Source organism: Oncorhynchus kisutch, linkage group LG13 (assembly GCF_002021735.2).
Source record: "Oncorhynchus kisutch isolate 150728-3 linkage group LG13, Okis_V2, whole genome shotgun sequence".
Taxonomy (NCBI): domain Eukaryota; kingdom Metazoa; phylum Chordata; class Actinopteri; order Salmoniformes; family Salmonidae; genus Oncorhynchus; species Oncorhynchus kisutch.
In genome coordinates this window covers 10835800-10855031 of record NC_034186.2, presented here as the reverse complement: position 1 = coordinate 10855031, position 19232 = coordinate 10835800, and the positions used below count along the sequence as shown (strand labels likewise).

The 19232-nt window shown below is 43.1% G+C and overlaps 1 long non-coding RNA gene across 1 annotated transcript in view; it reads left to right on the top strand.

Annotated features, from left to right (window-relative positions):
• LOC109902879 (uncharacterized) overlaps positions 1 to 17755 on the top strand; it is a 33885-nt gene extending 16130 nt beyond the window's left edge. The window contains exon 4 of the long non-coding RNA XR_002256946.2: positions 16873 to 17755. This is a non-coding gene — a long non-coding RNA (uncharacterized LOC109902879). The remainder of the gene's footprint in view (positions 1 to 16872) is intronic.
• Positions 17756 to 19232: the final 1477 nt, after the last annotated feature.

Below are 19232 nucleotides of genomic sequence, written 5' to 3'. Positions count from 1 at the left end.
TTCTACTATGCACCAGTAATTTGGCTCTCTATCTCAGTAATCGTCATGGCGACCAGACATTTTAATGCCTCACTCAGATGTAGGTGCTTATATTAACATAAGAGCAGACGTGTCGTCATTAGATGAATTAAAAGTAGCCAACTTGCATGCGCTCTTTCCTCTACCTCAATCCTCCCAATGGGCAAAGACGGGTTGAATCGGTGTTGTTTCCATGTAATTTCAACAAAAACATGAAATATGATGGCGTTGAAACAACGGGGAAAACTGATTGGATTTGAAAAAAGTTATTAACGTAGGGGAATTTCATATTTTTTTCCACCCAACTTAATACCTAAATCCCATGACATGGTGAAATGTTTGGTTGATTTCACACTGAATTCATGTTAGTAGACAACTAACCAAAATTAAATGAAAACTACACATTGAAATGACATCTGTGCCCAATGTCTCTTCTCATCTCCCCTTTCTCCAAGCTCTCTCTCTCTGCTCCCTGCCTATTTTCTTTTAAAGTAGTGGTTATTTGGCTATGGTCTACGAGCAAATGGTCCTCACTGCATATGAACAGGTTTTCTAAAAGGCTTCCCATGGTTCTAACGTGCCTTGTCCCCTTGAGGTCAGGGGTCATATCCACAAAGCAACTCAGAATAGAACATTGGTCATTTAACAGTGTCTCTTGACGATTATTTCACAAGACCAATTTCACACGATATGCCTAAATAGCCTACTTACAACCACTAAGCTAATAAAACCTATAACCTTTTACTGCAGTGGTCTATATCAGGGTCACACAGAGTGTTTCTTGGTAGTCATAAATATGGTCAAGTCATTTGACTGCAGGAAAGAGCATACTTAATTTACATCATGTTATTTCAAGTTATCCTTTTGGAGCTAAATATCACATTATTAAAAAAAGATTCCTAAATTGGAAATGCATATAAGTTGGGCATCTTTATTAACTTTTGATTGTGATCGTTAAAAATGATAAACCTATGAAATCGTTTTTTTTGCAACATTATCGCGAGTGGCTTGATGCCTAGCTGCTGTGCCAAAGCTAGTTAGAGCTGCTGAGGAGTGAAGAGGAGTGTGCTAATATAGTGCTAATAGTAAACGTATTAATCTTTTGACAATCACTTGTAGTCTGTTGCTGGCTTCAAATGCTTGTTGGAAACTGCTTCTACACATGCATTGCTTGAAATCAGGTTTTAGGCTGGGTTTCTGTACAGCACTTTGTGACATCAGCTGATGTAAGAAGGGCTTAATAAATAAATTTGATGGAACTGGGAAGTCCGACATGATTGTGTTCAAACAATGATCTCTATAAACCCTGGATTGCTTATAGTATGTAATTGGCAGTGCCTCACCCTAGACTGAAATAGATGCCGGTACTGTTTATATTTAGGTGCATATGCAATTTTTTGCGCATGGGAGGTATAAAAGGCATATATTTTTTTAATTTAACATTTATTTAACTAGGCACGTCAGTTAAGAACAAATTGTTATTTACAATGACGGTCTACCAAAAGGCAAAAGGCCTCCTGCGGGGATGGGATTAAAAATGATGGGATTAAAAATACAAATAAATTAAATAAAAATATAGGACAAAACACACATCACGACAAGCGAGACAACAAGACACTACAGGCAGCCAAGTGGGTAGAGTGTTGGACTAGTAACCGAAAGGTTGCAAGATCTAATCCCCAAGCTGACAAAGTAAAAAAATCTGTTGTTCTGCCCCTGAACAAGGCAGTTAACCCACTGTTCCTAGGCTGTCATTGGAAATAAGAAATTGTTCTTAACTGACTTGCCTGGTTAAATAAAGGTTACATAAAGAGAGACCTAAGGCAACAACATAGCATGGCAGCAACACATGACAATAAGAATATGCAAGGAAGAATGTGGTAAAAATTTGCCTCTTTGTAAGGGGGTCATAAATGTTGCCCATTTTTTTGTTACAGGCAAAATACCGTAACAAAAAAAGCAGTATGTGAGGAACAGGAGCTCAAGCAGTAGAACATTTGAGGTGCCGGTACTTAGCTCCAGTGAGCTCCTGCCCAATTCAAGCACTGTGTATTGGCCATTGAGAGACTTTGAAGCCACTGGTTGGCCATATTGGCACTCCCAAATAGGAGCAGTCCTCGAAAGGAATGGATGGAATTCAGCAGTATTTCAATTAAAGCCAGAGATGTCAGTCTGCATGGAGCAGCCAGAGATGTCAGTCTGCATGGAGCAGCCAGAGCTGCCAGTCTGCAAGGAGCTGCCAGTCTGCAAGGAGCTGCCAGTCTGCAAGGAGCTGTCAGTCTGTAAGGAGCTGTCAGTCTGTAAGGAGCTGTCAATCTGCATGGAGCAGCCAGAGCTGTCAGTCTGCATGGAGCAGCCAGAGCTGTCAGTCTGCATGGAGCAGCCAGAGATGTCAGTCTGCATGGAGCAGCCAAAGCTGTCAGTCTGCAAGGAGCGGCCAGTCTGCAAGGAGCTGTCAGTCTGCAAAGAGCTGTCAGTCTGCAAGGAGCTGCCAGTCTGCAAGGAGCTGTCAGTCTGTAATGAGCTGTCAATCTGCAAGGAGCTGCCAGTCTGCACGGAGCCGTCAGAGCTGTCATCCTACATGGAGCAGCCAGAGCCGCCAGTCAGCCAGACTCTTCCAGATCTGCCAGTCAGCCAGACTCTTCCAGATCTGCCAGACTCTTCCAGATCTGCCAGTCAACCAGACTCTTCCAGATCTGCCAGTCAACCAGACTCTTCCAGATCTGCCAGTCAACCAGACTCTTCCAGATCTGCCAGTCAACCAGACTCTTCCAGATCCGCCAGTCAGCCGGGATCTGCCAGAACTGCCAGTCGGCCAGGATCCGCCAGTCAGCCAGGATCCGCCAGTCAGCCAGGATCTGCCAGTCAGCCAGGATCTGGTAGATCCATCAACCTTCCTGAGCTTCCTCTCACTCCCGAGCTTCCTCTCACACCCGAGCTTCCTCTCACACCCGAGCTTCCTCTCACACCCGAGCTTCCTCTCACACCCGAGCTTCCTCTCACTCCTGAGCTTCCTCTCACTCCCGAGCTTCCTCTCACTCCCGAGCTTCCTCTCACTCCCGAGCTTCCTCTCACTCCCGAGCTTCCTCTCACTCCCGAGCTGCCTTAGTCCCGAGCTGCCCCTCAGTCCCGATCTTCTCCTCAGTCCAGTGGGGTTCTGGGTGAGGACTACTAGGCCATGGTCGGCGGCGAGGGTGGACTATCCAAGGACGCGAGGAGAGGGGACTAAGACATTGATTGAGTGGGGTCCACGTCCCGCACCGGAGCCGCCACCATGGACAGACGCCCACCCGGACCCTCCCTATTGTTTTGAGGTGCGTTCGGGAGTCCGCACCTTAGGGGGGGGTTCTGTCACGCCCTGGTCGAAGTATTTTGTGTTTATCTTTATTTATTTGGTCAGGCCAGGGTGTGGCATGGGTTTTTGTATGTGGTGTGTATGTATGGGGATTGTAGCTAGTGGGGTGTTCTAGTTAAGTCTATGGCTGTCTGAAGTGGTTCTCAATCAGAGGCAGGTGTTTGTCGTTGTCTCTGATTGGGAACCATATTTAGGCGGCCATATTCTTTGAGTTTGTCGTGGGTGATTGTCCTTAGTGTCCTTGTTCCTGTTCTGTGTTAGTTTACACCAGTTTCGGTTTTCGTTACGTTTATTGTTTTGTAGTGTTTGTATTTACATTCGTGTTACGTTTGTTCATTAAACATGGATCACAATCTACACGCTGCATTTTGGTCCGACTCTCCTTCACACCTAGAAAACCGTTACAATCTGAAATGGTCTAGAATACAAATCGCAAGAACATATCACTCTGTTGTCAGATGTTAACTGAATGTGTAATTTATCCTATTAAACACAATAACTATGTTTCAAATGAGAATTAAACAGGTCTGATGACAAAAAAGAAAGGAAATGATTGCCTACTTCACCCATATTTTTTTGTTTTTTTCACCCAAAAAAGTAGTGTGTAGTTCCAGTAGCTAGCTGCATGGCAAAAAACAACATTAAATACTGAAAACACAACCAAGATTGGAATTTAGTTGAACTACCACAAAGCTACTGCAAAATGTAGTTTCATTACTAGTTGAACTACATATAGATCACTACTGGGTTTATTTCAATCCTGTCCACATCTGGCAGCACCTAAGTCATCATTCATTCGGAGCACAGCTGCATGTGACCAGATCGTAATGCACATAGTCAATTTGGTTTGAAATTCGATATCCTTATGGGGCTCGTTAGGGACCATCAGTAAATTACATTGTCCCCCATGTACAGGGGACAATATTTAAAAATGTCAATAGCTCCACATTTCAATGACTTAAAAACATCAAGCCAACTATAAATTGTAGAAATTCATATACAAATATTGAAAGCATTTAATCAGGCAACTAAAAGATGTGCAACATGAAAATATTGTAATTTATTGACATCCCTAACTAACCCCATATGCAATCCAATGTCAGACCAACTTTACCCCCCTATTCTCATAACTTGTTATGTAAACAAACCATCTGTGCTGACAAATCATCACTATCACAAAACCGGCCTTAGCCTTCCTCCCGGGCAAGAACCGGGTGCCTTTTTTGGCCGACAGTGAAGTCGGGCTGAAAACAAAAGTGACATAGGTTAAGCACGTGGAGTAATGAAAAGGATTCTGGGTTTTTACATGCAAAAGTGATTGCTTGTGATAAAACGTGTTACATCTTTCCTATGAAAAGTAGTTTGAAAATTAAAAAATACACTACCTTACAAAAGTTTAGGGTAAATTATAAATGTCCTTGTTTTTGAAAGAAAAGCATTTTTTTTGTCCATTAAATTATCATAAAATTGATCAGAAACACAGTGTAGACATTGTTAATGTTGTAAATGACTATTGTAGCTGGAAACTGCTGATTAAAATGCTAAACTTGGATTAGATAACACAACGTGTCATTGGAACACAGGAGTGATGGTTGCTGATAATGGGCCTCTGTACGCCAATGTAGATATTCCATTAGATATTCCATTCCAGCTACAATAGTCATTTACAACATTAACAATGTCTACACTGTATTTCTGATAAATTTTATGATATTTGAATGGACAAAAAAATGTCTAAGTGACCCCCAAACTTTTGAACAGTAGTGTACGTTTAATTAATGGAAACATTTTCTGAAAGATGCATCATGCTGCCTTGTTGACAACATGATTGAGCAGTGCTCCTGCCTCAATGCTTTTGCTCATACATGTCACGGGCCAGAGCCCAGTGCACCCCGGTTCAGCTTAATCAAAATCCATCAATGTCACTGAGAGTCACTACATTTTCCCCTTTGTGCTACCTCAAACTGTTGTGATTACCAACTGAGTATATTTGAATCCTTGCTCAGAGTGTCTTAACCATAATCATCCTTAATAATTGTTTGTTTTAAAGCTAAAATCTTTAGTTATATAGTTATATACTGTATACCCATTGATTCTTGAAGAATATAACTTATAAATGTTTCATGATCTTAGTTCAACTGTCACACCTCATCAGAACACAAAATATAATCTTAAATTTACTCCAGTGTTTATAAACAATGTAAATCTAAACAAACACTGTATAGCCTCAAAAAATGGTTATAACTATACTTTTTTATAAGTCCTTGCATCCAGAGCTCTGTCCATGAATTTGAGAGTGGTTACACTTCTCCAGGCCCATCTCTCAGATGTTTTACTAAAACAAAGGCAGGGTGTCCACTTTGTTATTGTTTCAATTAAGGGTTCTAGCTTTAAAACAGGTTTTAACAGGATTTCTAAGATATTTTCTGAGAAGCTTTGTGAATACAGGCCCTGATGTGAAAACTGTCCAAACGTTTACCCAACAGGCTATGTACGGGCTAACCAACTCTCTTCCTTACACACACACAAGTAGGGGTATGTTTTCCTTGAGTGATTCTCGGAAAGGGTCAGAGGTCATCCCCTAAGATTCTGGCCACGTGCAGAGAGAAAATGTTATGAACGATCATCCCCCAACCAAGCCCCCCCTCCCACCGACACCCATCTCTGGAAAGGCTGCAATATACTGGGAGTACAACAGAATCACAGCTCACACTCAATACTGTACTTCAGGATAAAACTGCACAGTATCGTCAACATAAAATCAGCACACCTCTAACACACCCTCCTAGATGACACAATTTCTCTTCAATGCCCTTATGAAGTGGTAAAATGGTGATTGAGATGTATTAGACCCGGAACAACCCCAGAGTCTCAGAGACCAGATCAATGAGACCTCAGATCAATGAGAGACCATATCGACCGGTTATTTAGTCTACAATAATAATAATCATCATCAGCCCACTGGACAATGTTCTCTCTAAACTGCACACGGGCACGCAGTAGCCCCAGGATTGCTGCCAAGCTCACCCAGGATTGCTGCACAGAAGAACTATCAGCCCACAGAGAGAAGCACTCAACTTTCTAGAGTTTACCCTGTTAGTTAACACTATCAATGTTTCCCTTTACTCTGGCAATTGTGATCGAATCAATGCCATATTAGCCACTTGTATTGCAGCATACCGAATCAAAACAAACTATGCAAGAAATGTTGTTGTAGGCAGAACGCATCGGAGTAGGATTCTATTGCACAAGACTCAGCCTGCACTCTACACAGATCAGTGCGGCATAACCAATCAGAGCTGCAGTAGGCCTATATGCAAATAGTTATAGATAATTTGTAGCCAGCAATAGGGGAGTGATTGCTTCTTATAAGAGCACAAAACCTGTACATTTCTAGACATCTTTGAAAAGTGAATCAGGCATTGTTGTATTTTGAGACAGGCTTGAATAAGCTAAGTAGCCAATAGGCAGAGGATAGCATAACGTGTCTGATTCTCTGTAATAATGGTATGGGAATAAATATGAATTTTATTTTGTAAAGTGTTTTTTTGCATCAAACAACACAAAAACATTTTCAGTCACCTCCCTGTGTGAAGGACAAGTGGATAAACCGGTTCATGTCAAGTCCTGCATGTTAATAAAACAAGTCTCATGGAATGTACGCCTACATTAAACACCACAGATTGGCTGCTACTGTAGGCTGAACGATAGAACAGCTATTTCCATGTTAAAATGTTATGGGATGCATTTTCTCCATTGTTTTTGGTAGCTCTACATTATGGTAGGCCTACATTCCTAGGCCACTGTTAAAACTGTCATTTAAAGTGGGTACAGCCTCAGTGTTCACAGTAAACTGGCTCAAATTCAAATCCTACATCTCTAATGAGCTTTTTAGAGTCCCTCTGCTCTTCTTTCAACAGCAAACTGTGTCTATGGAGGAAACCGTTTGTTGGAGCTGTTTGCTCTACATGTGGCTAGATGATCACTCTCTACTTTTCTTAAATAAGTGATTAGTTGTATATCACCCCTCGTTATTTCAGGAGCGTTGTTTTTGTGTGATGTCTAAAAGCCCAAAAAGGGTGTGAAAATTAAAGGGAGAGTTAACCCAAATGACAAAATGACACTGGTTTTTATCTTACCCAGTCTATGGACAAGGTAGGACAACAATTCATGCTTTGGTTTAGTTTCCCTGTTCCTGTTTCCACATGCTAACGTTTTCGCATTTGTAGCACAAACATTTTCACGCATCATTTTCAAATCACCTATGTGACTTTGTTGAGCTTCACAATCAATTTGAAATGCTTTTGGATGATTTGGACATGACGCTGGACTATTGCTGCACAGAGTGAGCCCATGCAACTTAAGTGACTTGTTAAGCAAATTGTTACTCCTGAACTTATTTATGCTTGCCATAAGAAAGCGGTTGAATACTTAATTGACTCCACCTTTTCATTTTTATTAAATTGTAAAAATGTCTTCAAACATCATTCCACTTTAACATTATGGGGTATTGTGTGTAGGCCTGTGACAAAACATATATAAATTGAATCCATTTTAAATTCAGGCTGAAACACAACAAAATGTGGAAAAAGTAAAGAAATACTTTCTGAAGGCACTGTACAATTTGGATGGTGTATCAATACACCCAGTCACTACAAAGATACAGGCATCCTTCCTAACTCAGTTGCCGGAGAGGAAGGAAACCGCTCGGGGATTTCACCATGAGGCCAATGGTGACTTTAAAACAGTTAGAGTTGAATGGCTGTGAAAGGAGAAAAATGGAAGATGGATCAACAATATTGTAGTTAATCCACAATACTAACCTAAATGACAGAGTGGAAGAAGGAATCCTGTACTGTTGAAAAATATTCCATAACATGCATCCTGTTTGCAACAAGGCACTAAAGTAAAACTGCAAAAAATGTGACAAAGAAATCAACTTTATATTCTGAATACAAAGCATTATGTTTGGGGCAAATCCAACACATCATTCTGTATCACTGACAACCACTTTTCACCTTTTCAAGCATGGTTGTGGCTGCATCATGTTAAGGGTCTGCTTGTCATCATCAAGGACTAAGGAGTTTTTTTTCAAGATTAAAAACGGAATGGAGCTAAGCACTGGCAAAATGCTAGAGGAAAACCTGTTTCAGTCTGCTTTCCAGCATTTACTGGTAGACAAAATTCACCTTTCAGCAGGACAATAATCTAAAACACAAGGCCAATATACACTGGTGTTGCTTACCAAGGTGACATTGAACGTTCCTGAGGGGAGTAGTTACAGTTTTTACTTAAATCGTCTTGAAAATATATGGCAAGACTTGAAAATGACTGCCTAGCAATGATTAACAACCAGTTTGATAGAGCTTGATTTTTTTTTAAAGAGTAATGTGCAAAGATTGTACAATCCATGTGTGCAAAGCTCTTAGAGACTTGCCAAGAAAGCCTCACAGCTGTAATCGCTGCCAAAGGTGATCGTAACATGTTTTAACTCAGGGGTGTGAATACTTATGTAAATAAGGTATATTTCTGTATTTAATTTTCAATAAATGTGTAAAAATGTCTAAAAACATGTTTTCACTTTGCCGTTATGGGCTATTGTGTGTAGATGGGTGAAAAACAAAATATATTTAATCCACTTTGAATTCAAGCTGTAACACAACAAAATGTGCAATAAGGGGTATGAATATTTTCTGAAGGCACTGTGGTAACTGCCAAAAATAAAGGAAACACTTGGAGAAAATGAGGGGTACAAAGTATATTAAAAGCAGATGCTTCCACAAAGGTGTAGTTCCTGAGTTAATTAAACAACTAACATCCCATCATGCTTAGGGTCATGTATAAAAATGGCTACCATGGCTAGAAGAAGAGATCTCAGTGACTTTGAAAGGGGGGTCTCAAAGGAGCATAGATGGTTTAAAGTGTCTGTCTGTCTGTCTGTCTGTCTGTCTGTCTGTCTGTCTGTCTGTCTGTCTGTCTGTCTGTCTGTCTGTCTGTCTGTTAGTGTGCGTCAGTCAACAGAACTCAGCCCAGTTATTGAAGCTGTTCTGACTGCTTGTGGTGGCCCAACATCCTGTTAAGACATTATGTTGGTGTTTCCTTTATTTTGTCTGTTACCTGTAATTTTCCACTAATAATTCCCTCGGTACATTCAGAGGTCAACCAACTGAAACTGTAGCTAAGAGGTAATGGTGCAACAGCATTCCTCTGGTGTTGACCCTGTGGCTGAAGTTATCCCTAAAACAGGGGGTTTAGAAATATGACCTAGATACATACATAGACCAAGGCCACAGTTACACACACACACACACACACACACACACACACACACACACACACACACACACACACACACACACACACACACACACACACACACACACACACACACACACACACACACACACACACACACACACACACACACACATACATACATACATACATACATACATACACACACACATACACACACACACACACACACATACACACATACATACACACACACACACACACACACACACACACACACACACACACACACATACATACATACATACATACATACATACATACATACATACATACACATACATACATACATACATACATACATACATACATACATACATAGAGAGAAAGAGGGGTTGGAAGAAGGGGTCTGTGTGTCAGAAATAGGGTCAATAAAGAGTTAAACTTTGAATCAGTGTGTGCCTCCACATCACCACTTCCAGAAAGCCCCTCCAGCCTTGAGCAGAGCCTCCCTCGTCTCCCCCCTGCTACTCCAGAACTGCTCATGTATGCGTTATGAGGTGAGGGATGCGGAAGTCGGAAGGTCATTCGACTATGCATTGAAGTGAGATTACTTCAAGACAGTTCAGGCCACTTTAGAAGTGCTGTGACTGCACTTCAGCCTATATGACCACCGAACTGAATAAGGTTCAAGTCCCTGGATCAATGAAACACACCAGTATCCCATGTCTGGGTTTGAATTCGCACCCTGTGATGGCACAAGCCCTGCTCTGCCTTGTGTGCTGATTCGGTTATGACTATTACATACTCCTCATTTGGCCGTTACCAGTTATTGATGTAATTTGCTAATTTGCTTCAGATTGTGCATTTATTTAGAGTGCTTACTTTGTGTTTGTTCTTTTTTGGTGCCGCCATAGATATAGTGGCTGCGGCTTCTCGAAGCTCCGCTCTAGCATGTCTGCATTCTATAGGAGGCTTGCTCATGGTTGCTCGAGAAGCGCGCACCCTTTTTCCCACGGGTTCTGTCATTTTTTGGGGTCGCGGTGATGCTGGCCTTCTAGGCAGAATTGCAACGAAAAAGCCATATCTCAGACTGGCCAATAAAAAGAAAAGATTAAGATGGGCAAAAGAACACAGACATAGGACAGAGGAACTCTGCCTAGAAGGCCAGCATCCCGGAGTCGCCTATTCACGTTGAGACTTGTGTTTTGCGGGTACTATTTAATAAAGCTGCCAGTTGAGGACTAGTGAGGCGTCTGTTTCTCAAACTAGACACTCTAATGTACTTGTCCTCTTGCTCATTTGTGCACCAGGGCCTCCCACTCCTCTTTCTATTCTGGTTACGGTCAGTTTGCGCTGTTCTGTGAAAGGACTAGTACACAGCGTTGTGCCAGATCTTCAGTTTCTTGGCAATTTCTTGCATGGAATAGCTTTAATTTCTCAGAACAAAAACGAGTTTCAGAAGAAAGTGGTTTGTTTTTGGCCATTTTAAGGCACACTGGGAGTGTGGCCAAGTCAGGTAGGAGACCTGAGCCAACTCCCCGTGCTTACCATGGAGAAAGAGGGACCGGGCAGGCACCGTGTTATGCCGTGAGGCGCACGGTGTCCCCGGTGCCTAGGCATAGCCCGGTGCGGTACATAGCAGCGCCTCGTATCGGCCGGGCTAGGTTGGGCATTGAGCCAGGTGCCATGAAGCCGGCTCAGCGCATCTGGTCTCCAGTGCGTCTCCTCGGGCCGGGGTACATGGCACCAGCCCTACGCATGGTGTCCCCGGTTCGCCAGCACAGCCCAGTGCGGGCTATTCCACCTCGCCGCACTGGCCTGGCTACGGGGAGCATTCAACCAGGTACGGTTGGGCAGGCTCGGTGCTCCTTCACGGTCCGGTCTATCCGGTGCCACCTCCATGCACCAGCCCTTCGGTGGCAGCCCCCTGCACCAGGCTGTCTCTCCGTCTCCTTCCTCCAGGTTCTTCCGCCTGTCCGGCGCTGCCAGAGTCTCCCGCCTGTCCGGCGCTGCCAGAGTCTCCCGTCCGTCCGGCGCTGCCAGAGTCTCCCGTCCGTCCGGCGCTGCCAGAGTCTCCCGTCCGTCCGGCACTGCCGGAATCTCCCGTCCATTCGGGACCCATTGCTAGGGTCCCCAGTCCGAGGTTGAAAGAGGCCACGGAGGCAGTTGAGGATGCGGACAAAGACTATGGTGGAGTGGGGTCCACGTCCCGCGCCAGAGCCGCAACCGCGGACAGACACCCACCCAGACCCTCCCCTATAGGTTCAGGTTTTCCGGACCTTTGGGGGGGGGGGTTATGGTTCTCAATCAGAGGCAGGTGTCGTTAGTTGTCTCTGATTGAGAATCATACTTAGGTAGCCTTTTCCCACTTGTGTTTCGTGGGTGTTTATTTTCTGTCTTTTTGTATGTCACTAGACAGGACTGTTTCGTTTCGTATCATTCTCATTGTTATTTTTGTTTTAGTGTTCTGCGCTTTGGTCCGACCCTTGCGACTCGTCCTCCTCAGAAGAGGACGAGCTTTACATTTATTGCTTCTTTAATCAGATCAACAGTTTTCAGCTGTTCTAAAATAATTGCAAAAAGGTTTTCTAATGATCAATTAGCCTTTTAAAATGATAAACTTGAATTAGCTAACACAATGTGCCATTGGAACACAGGAGTGAAAGGTTACTGATAAATGGGCCTCTGTATGTAGATATTCATTTTTTTTTAAATCAGCAGTTTCCAGCTACAATAGTCATTTACAGCATTAACAATGTCTACACTGTATTTCTGATCAATTTTATGTTATTTTAATGGACAAAAAATGTACTGACCCAAAAACTTTTTAACGGTAGTGTATATCTTTTTTAAATGGCATTTAATGTACTCCTACGTGCCTGCCTGCCCTCAAAACCACAAGACAATTTTAGGCCTACTTTTTCACACAATGCAACATTGGCATATCTTGATTTCTTCTCTGTTGCCTATCATGTTGAACGACCATTGGCTTGTTACTAGGTGAGCTGAGACAGATTGACAGAGCCATCAATATAGCACTTCCTACTAACTTTATTTGACTCTTTGCAAACTGGAATCCATACATCCTGAGGCTGCATTCATTGTAGCTGGGGATTTTAACAAGGCTAATCTGAAAACAAGACTCCCTAAATTGTATCAGCATATCGATTGCGCAACCAGGGCTGAAAAAACCTTGGATCATTGTTACTCTAACTTCCGCGACGCATATAAGGCCCTGCCTGGCAGCATTCGCGTGAAACTGAAAGCGCAAACCACTGCTTTTAATCAGGGCAAGGTGACTGGTAACATGACCGAATACAAACAGTGCAGCTATTCCCTCCGCAAGGCTATCAAACAAGCTAAGCGTCAGTATAGAGACAAAGTAGAATCTCAATTCAACGGCTCAGACACAAGAGGTATGTGGCAGGGTCTACAGTCAATCACGGACTACAAGAAGAAAACCAGCCCAGTCACGGACCAGGATGTCTTGCTCCCAGGCAGACTAAATTACTTTTTGGCCCGCTTTGAGGATAATACAGTGCCACTGACACGGCCTGCAACGAAAACATGCAGACTCTCCTTCACTGCAGCCGAGGTGAGTAAAACATTTAAACGTGTTAACCCTCGCAAGGCTGCAGGCCCAGACGGCATCCCCAGCCGCGCCCTCAGAGCATGCGCAAACCAGCTGGCCGGTGTGTTCACGGACATATTCAATCAATCCCTATACCAGTCTGCTGTTCCCACATGCTTCAAGAGGGCCACCATTGTTCCTGTTCCCAAGAAAGCTAAGGTAACTGAGCTAAACGACTACCCCGTAGCACTCACATCCGTCATCATGAAGTGCTTTGAGAGACTAGTCAAGGACCATATCACCACCCTACCTGACACCCTAGACCCACTCCAATTTGCTTACCGCCCAAATAGGTCCACAGACGATGCAATCTCAACCACACTGCACACTGCCCTAACCCATCTGGACAAGAGGAATACCTATGTGAGAATGCTGTTCATCGACTACAGCTCGGCATTCAACACCATAGTACCCTCCAAGCTCGTCATCAAGCTCGAGACCCTGGGTCTCGACCCCGCCCTGTGCAACTGGGTACTGGACTTCCTGACGGGCCGCCCCCAGGTGGTGAGGGTAGGCAACAACATCTCCTCCCCGCTGATCCTCAACACTGGGGCCCCACAAGGGTGCGTTCTGAGCCCTCTCCTGTACTCCCTGTTCACCCACGACTGCGTGGCCACGCACGCCTCCAACTCAATCATCAAGTTTGCGGACGACACAACAGTGGTAGGCTTGATTACCAACAACGACGAGACGGCCTACAGGGAGGAGGTGAGCGCCCTCGGAGTGTGGTGTCAGGAAAATAACCTCACACTCAACGTCAACAAAACTAAGGAGATGATTGTGGACTTCAGGAAACAGCAGAGGGAACACCCCCCTATCCACATCGATGGAACAGTAGTGGAGAGGGTAGCAAGTTTTAAGTTCCTCGGCATACACATCACAGACAAACTGAATTGGTCCACTCACACAGACAGCATCGTGAAGAAGGCGCAGCAGCGCCTCTTCAACCTCAGGAGGCTGAAGAAATTCGGCTTGTCACCAAAAGCACTCACAAACTTCTACAGATGCACAATCGAGAGCATCCTGTCGGGCTGTATCACCGCCTGGTACGGCAACTGCTCCGCCCTCAACTGTAAGGCTCTCCAGAGGGTAGTGAGGTCTGCACAACGCATCACCGGGGGCAAACTACCTGCCCTCCAGGACACCTACACCACCCGATGTTACAGGAAGGCCATAAAGATCATCAAGGACATCAACCACCCGAGCCACTGCCTGTTCACCCCGCTATCATCCAGAAGGCGAGGTCAGTACAGGTGCATCAAAGCTGGGACCGAGAGACTGAAAAACAGCTTCTATCTCAAGGCCATCAGACTGTTAAACAGCCACCACTAACATTGAGTGGCTGCTGCCAACACACTGACAATGACACTGACTCAACTCCAGCCACTTTAATAATGGGAATTGATAGGATATGATGTAAATATATCACTAGCCACTTTAAACAATGCTACCTTATATAATGTTACTTACCCTACATTATTCATCTCATATGCATACGTATATACTGTACTCTATATCATCGACTGCATCCTTATGTAATACATGTATCACTAGCCACTTTAACTATGCCACTTTGTTTACATACTCATCTCATATGTATATACTGTACTCGATATCATCTACTGTATCTTGCCTATGCTGCTCTGTACCATCACTCATTCATATATCCTTATGTACATATTCTTTATCCCCTTACACTGTGTATAAGACAGTAGTTTTGGAATTGTTAGTTAGATTACTTGTTGGTTATTACTGCATTGTCGGAACTAGAAGCACAAGCATTTCGCTACACTCGCATTAACATCTGCTAACCATGTGTATGTGACAAATACAATTTGATTTGATTTGATTTGATTTGTCTTGGTGTGTTTGGACCAATGATTTTTCGTTGGTGATGTGGGCACCAAGGAACTTGAAACTCTCGACCTGCTCCACTACAGCCCTTTTCCTGTGGTCCACGGTCAGCTCTTTCGTCTTGCTCACATTGAGGGAGAGGTTGTTGTCCTGGCACCACACTGTCAGTTCTCTGACCTTCTCCCTACAGGCCGTCTCATCGTTATCGTGATCAGGCCTACCACTGTTGTGTCGTCAGCAAAGTTAATGATGGTGTTGTAGACGCGTTTTGCCACGCAGTCGTGGGTGAACAGGGAATACAGGAGGGGACTAAGTACACACCCCTGAGGGGCCCCAGTGTTAAGGATCAGCATGGCACACATGTTGTTGCCTACTCTTACCACCTGGGGGCTGACAGGAAGTCCAGGATCCAGTTGCAGAGGGAGGTGTTTAGTCTCAGAGTCCTTAGCTTAGTGATGAGCTTCGTGGGCACTATGGTGTTGAACGCTGTCAATTAACAGCATTCTCACATAGGTGACCACATAGGTGGTCAGGGGGAGGTTGAAAATGTTAGTGAAGACACTTGACAGTTGGTCCGCACATGCTTTGAGTACACGTCCTGGTAATCTGTCTGACCCATCGGCTTTGTGAATATTGACCTGTTTAAAGGTTTTGTTCACATTGGCTACCGAAAGCGTTATCACACGGTCAACCAGAAAAGCTGGTGCTCTGGTGCATGCTTCAGTGCAATTGAAACGCTACTAGCTCGCACCACTAAATAGCTAGCCATTTCACACCGGTTACATATTCATTACCTCAGAAAGCTCTGCTGTGCTTCATGTGTACATAGCTAGACCTACAATAGCTGGTGTGTAAGGGGTGATAGGACAAGCTTGTGCAGGAAGTACCTGGGGATATTTGCACACCACTGCTGCTGCTCAGTATTCAAAACTTCACCTGCCCTGGATCGTGGCCTCTTAATGATGGGTGCTTCCTGGGTTAGGATTAGTGGTGAGACAACAGAGATGGCCCATTTAGAAATCTGATGGTGGGATTTTTGTTTACAAAACACGAGACACGTAAGCTACCGATAGCAAGTATGTTAAGTTTATGGTCATTTGAAGTATTTGGATTCACTGACCATAAATAGTGCTGTTTGGTATTTGTCTCTCACTCTGCCCTATTCTATTATACCAGCGCGGTTGAGTGGAACAAACTACCACAGCAAATCAAAGCCATGCCGACCAGAATCTTATTTCAAAAGAAAGTCAAAAGCCGGCTAATGATTGAGCAATAAAAAGACAATTATAAATCTGTCTGTAATGTATCTGTATCGATGTAGCCTAATGTTGTCATGTTTTTACTCCATGGAAAGTAGGAACCACAATAGAAATAAGTCTCTGACTTTATTGTGATATCCCTGTCACCTTATCAAAATATACAATACCAGTCAAAAGTTTAGACACACCTACTCATTCCAGGGTTTTTCTCTATTTTTACTATTTTCTACATTGTAGAATAATAGTGAAAACATCAAAATTATGAAATAACACATATGGAATCATGTAGTAACCAAAAAAAGTGTTAAGCAAATCAAAATCAATTTCATATTTGAGATTCTTCAAAGTAGCAACCCTGCAGTCGTTCTGTATATTGTCGTCTGTCTCACTTCTCAAGTTAATTCTCACGTTTTTACCTCCATCCTTTATTGTGGTTAGAATAACCAGGTTTTTAGTCTTTTTTTTCTTTTCTTTTGAAATGTTATTTTCCTGTATAGGTGTCACAGCATGGTGTGTTCAGCTCCACCTTCCTCCCCACCTCATGTCCTGCACTGGCTGTAATCCTCAGGCCCTGCAGTCTATGGTGCTGACCAACAGCTGGGTAAGTGTGTGTGCTTGTATACACAAGGATTACGGCTTGCATGAATGGTCAGTCCACACACAGAGAGAGAGATGAGATGTTTAGCATGTTTTTACAATAAGATAGATTTGGAGTTATATAAACTTAGATTTTTCGGCAAGGACAAATACAGGGTACTACCCTCCACGACAACCTTCACTCCAAACCAAAACTACAAACCTACAACCTGATTTTGGACTAAATTACCTGTAAGGATTCCTACTACCAAAGCTTCTTGTTTCCAAGCTATACAGCAAATTCTCTGGCAAACAAACAGAAACCTGAAAACACCATCCAACCTGGAACTGAGTGAGTCATGTTTAGTCTGAATCTACATTTAAAGCCAAGAAGAAAAATACATGACAATAGTTTTTTTACTTTATAAGGGCTGAATGCTAAGTTAAGGCTACCAAGCTAGGACAGAACATAACACTTCAATGAGGTGTGAAGTGAGGTGTCAAAGCCCTTGAAACCAACAATAGCAGGAGAGTTTCACAGCCTCCCCCACCCAAATGCAGAGGCCTTTGAAGCCCCCTCCTGCGGTTCAGAGGTCATTACAATACAGTACCCTCTGGATGTAAGAATTGAGAAGACACCAAAAGAGTACAAAAATAAGCTCATTTTGGAAAATCAAGAGACACTTTTTGCTGACTGCTATAAAAATGGGAACATAATCAACTTAATCTTCCACACAGACCATGGCGCAGTGCTATATTAACTATCAAAATAAATAAAGTTGCATACTCCATATATAAACTACTTTTGAGTTGTGGGTGATTGTTTCCTGTGTCTTCCACACGGAACTGTTTCGGTTTGTTATTTCACTTTGTTATTTTTGTATTTTGTCGTGTTCAGTTTGTTATATTAAATATGGACACTTACCACACTGAGCATTGATCCTCCTCTTCTCCTTCATACGACAACCGTTACATTTATACAAGAATTAGAATTAGATACCGGTGTTCTCTGTTTGTCCGTTGCCAGTTCGTCTTGTTTGTCAAGTCAACCAGCGTTTTTGTTCTCAGCTCCTGCCTTTTCCAGTCTCTTTTTCTAGACGTGTCTGCATCTGGGTCTTACCTTGATTCCTGATAGACACATTGGAAATAATTAACAAATAACAGAGCAAACTAGAATGCTATTTGGCCCTAAAGAGAGAGTACACAGCAGCAGAATACCTGACCACTATGACTGACCCAAACTTAAGGAAAGCTTTGACTATGTACAGACAGTGAGCATAGCCTTGCTATTGAGAAAGGCCGCCGTAGGCAGACCTGGCTCTCAAGAGAACACGGGCTATGTGCACACTGCCCACAAAATGAGGTGGAAACTGAGCTGAACTTCCTAACCTCATGCCAAACGTATGACCATATTAGAGAGACACATATTTCCCTCAGATTACACAGATCCACAAAGAATTTGAAAACAAACTCCTGTAACGCTCAATGAGTGAATGGGTGTGGAGTCAGGCGCAGAGAGCAAAGGATGCGGGAAAAAACACGCTTTAATGTCCAAAATCAAAAATAACAAAATAGTTATACCCAACACAGGCGTAACTATTACTACAATAAGTACCCTTAGGTAAAAATACCAGGACAGCGAGAAAACCCAACAAAACACTAACACCTCTCACAAATACAGAAGAACAAGCCCGCACAAACAGAAGCGGGCTAAACTAACTTAAATAACACCACCCTAACAACCAAACAATGAACAGGTGAAAACAATTAGACAAAACCAAACGAACACGGAACAAAGGATCGGTGGCAGCTAGTAGACCGCTAGTAGACAGCTAGTAGAAGGGGAGCCACCTTCGGTAATATTCGTGACACTCCCATATCTATTGGGTGAAATACAACAATCTTTTGCACATAATATGACATTTATAATGTCTTTATTCTTTTGGAACTTTTGTGAGTATAATGTTTACTGTTAATTTGTATTGTTTATTTAACTTTTGTTTATTATCTAGTTCTCTTGCTTTGGCAATGTTAACATATGCTTCCCATGCCAATAAAGCCCATTAAATTGATAAAGGTGAGGCTCAGTAGACTGGCTTTTGTCTCATTATCTGGTTTTTCAGTGGTGCATCACATGCCTCTCGCTCTCTCGCTCTCTCTCCTGAAGCAACTAGAGCAGAAATACAGCCCTCACTGTGATTTATTTATGGACCAAGGCCACCAGGCTCAATCTGTAACAAAGTGTAATACAATGATGAATCTGCTGTGCTCACAATAACAT